An 8,380-nucleotide genomic window follows, 5' to 3' on the forward strand; every position below is an offset into this window, starting at 1 on the left:
AGAAGATAACATATTGCACATAGTGTCACTCGCCCTCAGGAGTGAAAGGGGAACTTCTCAAAGCAATGTGCCATAGAGTGGGGGAACAAGCACAGGGACATTATCTGCTGCTGTTCGAGACCTGCAGTGTACAGAGAATTAAACATCCCATAAAAATAAAACTGCATCAGGAAACTGGCTCTGCAGCCAGCTCCTCTTCCTAACTAGGAGAATGGTTTTTGCCAATAGCTTGGATCAGCATTGTAATTGGAAGCTGCAGGGAAGCTCACTCCCTAACTTCGTAGGGATGCAAGACTAACAACAGTCTTCCTGAGTGCTAATTAGACAATTTGTGCCATAAATAGAACAGGGTGCAGGGATTGACCCCACAGCTCAAACAAAACAGTTTTATCTGATTTATCCACTCTAGATTTATCCATTAGTCAGAAATATAAAGCTACTGAAGAAGCTACTACCCACAAACACCCCTGAGGAAACACACATTTGTAATACACGTATTACTAAGACACATCACTGCGGCGGGAGCTGCTCATTAGATCATAGGATTGTTAACACATCTTTAAGCACATAGCAAATTTATGAGTGAAAAAATGTATTTTGAGCCAATCTAGCACAATAATATACATTCATGCTACTGATCTCGAAAATTTTCAAGACATTAAGTGGAATTAAGTATAGACCTTACAGATTTCAAAGAAAGTTTCCACCTCATTCTGGACTGATCAATACATTCACTCTTTTCTGGATTAATTAAGTTAGTATGACTGCCCCTGAGCTTGTGCAGGAAAAACAATCGACTCAATAACAAACAAGTTGACTGAATTTAAATAAGTTCAAACTACTGCTTTAAGCACTGGCAACAAGAAAACCACAACACCACATCTCCCAAGAGAGTTTTGAAGCAGAAGTCAGTAAAACAACAACAACAACAACAAATTTAAAAATACTAAAGCTTCTTCTTAGATGAAGTAAGATGAGCAGTAGGATCTCTTAGTGCCTATTTGCATCATTTAACCTTATTCCTCCAGGCTAAGCTGGTCACCTCAATCCCCTCAACCCCCCTTCAGTTCCCTGAAGAGAACTGTACATTTCCAGAGGGCAAATGAACCCAGCTGTCTTCAGATTATTCATTTTAGACACGGACTATTGAGTAAAGAAACAAACAAATAAGAGATGACTCTCTCTCCATTTGCTAGAGGCCACCGTGAAGATTAAGTAAAACGGATCACTAAAGATAGGCGAGCCAAAGCCAGTCCATCTTGATTCATTATTGAATAGGATTATTCCAACCTTAATTCACGCAGTGGAATCCTTATACTTTACTGTGATGTACATAGCCCAGGCCAGTACAGGTAGAACATATTAATGCAAAAGATTCATTGATGTGTTCCTCTTTAAAATTAATTTTAAGCAAATGCCTACCTGCATAGCTGAACAACAATGCTCTTCACAAGCCATCTTACAAAAAAGCAATCCCTGTTTGGCAGAGCTCTCACTGACTCGGGAAATAAGTGCAGATTTCGACTGCTTTCCATTTGTTTCTTTCTCTGGACTCTTAACCCACAGGCTCCCTTCTAAACTCTGTCTATTTTGAAAGATTTATTCTGATGATCTCATCATCTTTTCATGCATTTTTTCCTCAGCAAGTCATTCCCCTGGCTTTCCCTTTTTCTTTGTAAATTTTACCCCTTGCTCTTTGAAATAGTGCCCAACTTACTCCATTACACTGCTATTTCTCTCTGCTCCTTTCAGCTGTCCCTCCATATTGGGATTCTTTCTGAATCATAACAATAGGAACTGTTTAAAAAACAAGTGGGTTTGGACTGTGATCCAGAATGTTCATTTGCCTACTCTCTCTCCTTCCATTTCCTTCTTTATTCAGCAGGCCTAAATTGAGAACATTTTACTTGTGCCTCAGATAAGGAGAAACCATATACTGCTGTAGAATGCAGGCAAACATTTACCGCTACGCAACCCAAAGTGTTGTGGGTCTGCATTCATAACGTCAAGGGAAAAGGAATTTTATGTACCACTTACTGAAGTGGTACATAACAGTTGTCGTTACTATGGCATTACAGGCCAGAGACAGCCATAAGTCAGCCAGGTAGGCAGACTTAAACATATTTGTTTCAGAAAACTCTTTGAAATTAATTGGAGTTTTATATGTGACTTCAAACCTGGATCATGTCTCCAATTAAAAGCAATTAAGATATTCACCTGTGATAACAGGGGTCTTATGCAAAGTAAAAGGCATATTTTACTGGATAGCATAGGTTTAGATAATGCTAGATAATTCCTGGGAAAAGAACTGTTACATTTAATGGATACTTTTATTAAATAAAAATAATGGGTCATTCTGTACCTTTTCCGATTCCAATAAAAGCACAATTTGAACAAGCTTACCCACCATTTTGAAGTGCCAAAATGTACTAAATTGTTAGTAATACTTGAATGAGAAAAAGGATTATATAATTTTACCTTGTTTTAAATAGAAAGAATTTAGATTATTAAAGGAGAAATGTATACAGGCCTAGTCCAATTCTGAATGAAGTGTTCTCAGGCCTTTCTATTGATTTTTGTAAGACCCAGGACAAAGGTAGCATTACCCAGTACCCAAAGTCATATGCTGACAGAAATTGATTTGTAATCAGCATTTTTAATTTCAGTTATTTTGAAATTGAATTAAACATATAGTGATAAGAACTGCTTGGAACAAGTTAGAAATGTCACTAATAGGAGTCATTATACACTGAATATTTAACTAGTGCAAGACAGTAATGGTAAGGAAATAAAAGAAAGAATGAACGTTGTATGATTGCTTTAACCTCCATTCAGAATACCGGCAGCCTTTTTACTGGATTCATTACAAGATAATCATCCCCCATTTATAGCTTCCAGAACCTGCTAATAACAAGAGGTGTCCCTAAGTTGTTTGGTGGGAGGATAGAAGGGCCAAGTAAGATTCCTGATACCACAGTGGTGATATGCAGCTTGTGTCCTCTTGAGGGAATTCAGTATTCTAATCCAGGAAAATGCATTTACACTTGTTACAACTTGTTATAATGTAGAGCTTTAAATCTAGGTTAGATGCAAAGACAGTCACAACATGGGGGAAAAAAAAAACCGGATTATACTAAGTTAACTTTGGGCCATGAGAGCGACAAGCAGCTCTGAAGTGTTACTAGCTTTATAATTCTTCTACTTCCATTAAAGAATCAAAAGTGAATTCTTCCCTCTTCTTTCCTGGAAGTATAGACTAGTAACTTCCATTATCTAAAACATACCTGCTGAGTCTAGCCTGTTACTGTCCTGCTGGGATTATAATTAGGAGTGAGTGAACTTGACAAGGAAAGGCTCATTACCTCTTACAGAAATTCATTTGATCTCAGTATTTCACTTGCAAATTTCCAGTGCATTACTTTGTCTTAGTGACAACAGGCTGTTATAACAGACACAGTATCTTATACCTGCATAACATGTTAAGATCACTGTGTGCTTACTCCTACATCAACCACTTAAAAGTAGATACAGAATTCTCCAGTCTTCTAAAAATCTCTGACTTTTAGAAGCAGAAAAATTAGACGTCCCTTTTGCTGCTATTAGTAGAAGAGCATTGTCTCATTGTAGTCCTCCTTGGAGAATCCCTACTGCAGGTCTGCTTTCAGTCTAGTGTCATTATAAATAACCCTTGCTGATGAGAGACTTTTGCTAGCTATGGTTTTTCTGAAAAAAAAAGTTACAGTGATCACAACATATTGTTGTGCCCAAGTACGCGTATGAATGTGCAAAGCCTCCATATGGAGGGCTGATTCTTTTCCTGGCATCTTGAACCAGGAACCTAATTTCAAACACCTTCTCCTTCACAGATGGATATTTACCTATTTACAGATAACTGCAGTAATCAAACAGGTAATTAGGCAGCAACCTTGAAGTTTTGTTTGAGCTGATCTACTAGTGCAATTAGTACATTACATTGTAATATTAGTACAATAGTATCATTAGTACAATACAACCCTGCAGGTTATTTCCTTGCTACAAGAAGGTCAATGTTTATATAAAATGAAAACAAACTGTGAGCCACTCTATATGCTTCCCACAGGCTACACGGGTAGTACAGACACTCTAGTTGCTTCTACTGTCAGAAGACAAATTAGTGATCCGGCGGAGCAGCATATAAGTAAAAAACTAGAAAAAAGGCCTGTAAAATCATGCAGTCCCTCTCAGTCTCAGAACACAATAAACAGGGCAGGATTGCATAAATGCTTTGCCCATCTCAATTTAGAAAGACAAACTGCAAAGCTTCAACTGTTTCCATCAGGAAAATATTCCAGCCATGAAGAACTGGCAGAAAAACATAGACCTTAGGAGTCAAGACTAGCTGACACATTCACTTTTTTTGACTACATACTTGATAGATTAGGCCATTTTTGATGACATCCTTACTGCTGGTAAACGTTTTAAATTCTTCTTTTATGCTGGCTGGCATTTATAACAAAATATGGACTCTGTTTCATAGTTCAAGTGAAGCTTGGCATTGCCTCCAGTTATAAATCAACACCTAAGCACTGTTAGTCATCCTCAGTATAGTCTTTAGGGATTTTTTTTTTTTTTCTTCTTTTAAAACTCACTTTAAATTGTGCCTCCTGTCATCATCCAGCTGAGTTTTGTATGACATGATAAACAATATTCCAGGTCCTTAAGTGGACTAACAGAGCATAAGTAAACTGAGCAAGGGACCAAGGCCTAGTAATCATCTTTGGTTTTAGATCCAGTTTAAGTGTTAGCAGTATATAGTGTCTAACCTTTACTATTAGAGGTATCTTATTTTAACCTGGAAAAAGATTAGGCTCATCACAGTAGATTTATCAGTAATTACAGATGGAGTGAGTAAAAATTTGTATAACTTCTCCATGAGTGACAAACTACAGGGTTCACATTCCAGAAGTTTTTACCAGCTGCTTATAGTTGGCTTCTGCTGTTCTGAATGTCTTCATTAAAATGATTAAGTTAAAGTGTTCCATAGCTGTCCTGGTTTCAGCTGGGATAGAGTTGATTTTTTTCCTAGTAGCTGGAATAGTGCTGTGTTTTGGATTTAGGATGAGAATAACTAAACACTGATGTTTTAGTTGCTGTTCAACAGTGCTTACACTAAGTCAAGGACTTTTCAGCTTCTCACAGTGCCCTGCCAGCGAGGCTGGGGGGCAGAGGAAGCTGGGAGGGGGCACAGCTGGGACAGCTGGCCCCGACTGACCACAGGGATATCCTCTACCATACAACATCATGCTGACCAACGAAACTGGGGGGAGCCGGTGGGGAGAGCTGATGGGGGAGGCGGGGGGGCATGGGTCAGCAGGTGCTGAGTAGTTGCATTGTGCATTGCTTGTTTTGTGTATTTTTATCATTATTATTATTATTTTCCCTTCCTTTTCTATCCTATTAAATTGTCTTCATCTCAACCCACGAGTTTTACCTTTTTTCTGATTCTCCCCCCCACTGCACAGGGAGAGTGAGCAAATAGCGCATAATAGTTAGCTGCCTGTCACATTAAACCACAATAATCCCTTTCAATGGCTTCAGTTAGCACGTACCAAGAAGAGAGTTACCATAATAATGGACAAAACCACTAAGCAGTGACATTACTTAGCATTTTCAGTGTTTAAGAAACCCACCTCAGGTTTTGGTTTTTTAAACACAGAATAATAAACAACTTTCCTGTTCCAGACACTAAGCGCTCCATACTTGCATGCTTAATATGGACCATACATACCAAGACAGATTTTCAGTCTGAAGTCCACAATACAATGACTCAGTGTTACTTATAAGACTTTAGTCCAGCAAACAGCAAGCCACATAAACAAGTTTTTACATATTTAAGTACATTAAATGTGCATTCAGGTTCTGTTATTTGAAGTCTTTGAATTCTCATCTCTACCACAAGTGTCAGAAATTATTTTTAAAAATCTAAACACTAGAGCTTTAAAGGAGAAAAATTAGTATTGTAAGGTTCATGATAAAATTGCGAAAAACCTGACCACACAGTGTTCACCACGGAGAGTTTAACCGTGATTTACAGTATTAAGAGGGGAGAATGGGAAATAGACTCCCTGCATAGGATTTATGAAAGCTTCCAAGTTAGGAGCACAAATCCTGCTGATTTATATTTGAAATCACAGTGGGTTCTTTTCTACATGCAAAAATTGAGCTCCTGATACAACATGACCAGCCATAATTCAGGGAATTCATAAATGAATTAGCCACAGCCTACATTTGCAAGAGATACATATTTATATGTTAGTGTTCCCAAAATAATGGGTAGTAATGGAGTGTTCTGTACATGTCCTTTCTGCTGATTACCAACCAGAGCCACCAAGGTCCTAGGCATCGCCGAGTGACTGTTTCAGTAAGGAAATGCAGCAGGAGCTGGGGAACTCAAGATCTAGCAGGGTCAGTCCTGGAAGTTCAATCCTCTCATGATGAGGACACATTGGTAGAACCATTTCACAGATCAAAGGCTCAAGACACTTCGCTGATTTCATCCATGTTTAGTGTCCTGCTCTTATCACTAGATTAGTCAGCTTCCTGCTGTAATAAGTCTACAGCTTTTTCTGAAGAGACCTATGTCAGGCTTGAATGACATGTACTGAGGTAAGAAAGTACAGTGTTCTCACCACAAACCTGAGAACATCACTTTAAAGTACTTGCTTTTTAAAGAAACTAAAATGTTAGCATAAAGAAAGCAGACAGGAAAACAAGCTTAAAAACTCACATACAGTTTGTGTTTATGCTGTGCATAAATGCATCTGTGTAGAACTGGGTTTAGTTTTAGTAGTTACAAAGAGTAGCGGTTACTATGCAGGAGGGAGTAAGGAAAGAATAGAGCTAGGCAGAAGTTCTGTAGGAAAAAGGCAGTATGTGTGCTGCTCAAAACAGTGAGTGTGAGAATAAGTGACGAGCAAGTACAAAGCACAGATTGCAGCAATTTAATGCCTCTAGCTGTATTAAATTCTTTAAAAATGCTGAAGGTCATAGACTTGGATCATAGAGTGGGCAAAGAATATCCTTAGAATAAACTTCACTGCAATCAATATTTAACTTTGAGGGTAGTTTCATCTGGATCCCAGATATCAGCTGCCATGTATTATCGATCTTAAGTGATTTTCAGCCTCCAGTATAGCAGCTTCAGTGCTCACCGATTCATTCAACTTTCTACTTAACAATAGTATTTTAATTCTGTGTTTGAGACCATCCATTCAGCAGGCCATAGTAAGCCTGTAAAGCCATTCCTCTTCTTTCTCACAAATGAGGGCAGCACAGCTGAAAGTGCACAGAAAGGGAAAAGGCTCCCAAAGGTTTTCATCCTTCTGAACTAATGGCAGAATCAGGTAGTGACCAACTCCCAACAATCTGACTCCCAGTGCAATTCATGGTGTATCGACAGAGCTATGCACCTCAACTTTACTGAAGTTATAACCAGCCAGCGCTGTCCAATCTCAGCAGTCACTGGCGCTCAAAAATATTCAAAATAGAGCCTCAACTTCTAGGCACCTTTAATAAGCCAGTGCCTGCCACCACTGATCTCTTCAGAGTATAAGAATTCCTTGTTAGGATATCAGGTGCCTCACTTCATGATCCCAGCTTTGAAATTTTGGGACCAAAACCCCAAAATCACCTTCCATGCCTTCCACGTACATTAAGAACCCCATTTATCTCACAAGGGACACATTAAGATGAGTACATACAGACATTTCATAAGGAAGTGTCATCTCCAAAGGTGGCTAATGCAAAGCATTAGCACTGCCCTTTCTTTCAAATGTTAAAAAAAGTGTCATTTCCACTGACATTGAAGTAGAACTTACTATACCCTCATCACAGGGAGAACTGTATTCCGAAGTGGATAGTAAACTAGTTTATTTGACTATACTTCCAAGGAGGCTTAACCTTTACACAGAACAAGTGCATGACGAACAACATAATTATGCCTGTTGCAAAAGTGACCATGTGTTATGCTAATAAGAAAAATGTTCAGCTGCATGAAAATAACCTTCCCCCTGAGATGATTCTATTAAAGTTTAATGGTTGCTCTATACTTTCTTTTGAATACAGATCATTTGTTTGCAACACCGTGGTCCCATAGAATCATCTGGTTTTTCCCTTTCATGTCAAGGCCTCGCTAACACCACACGCCACCCTCATCATCAGGCTTACTGCATTAACCTCCTGTTCCTAGGTTTTCAACAGTGGGAAGTCTCATTCAATTTCTTAGCATATTTTCCTTTTCAGAATTGTTCTTTTGTGAAGGGTGAAGTTAAACTTCGATTAATTATGTGTCACTTGCAACTCCTTTTAAAAACAGCTCATCAGAAGCTGCCTATAAACAGGT

This window comes from Phaethon aethereus (genome assembly GCF_964289735.1).
Source record: "Phaethon aethereus genome assembly, chromosome: 14".
Lineage (NCBI taxonomy): Eukaryota > Metazoa > Chordata > Aves > Phaethontiformes > Phaethontidae > Phaethon > Phaethon aethereus.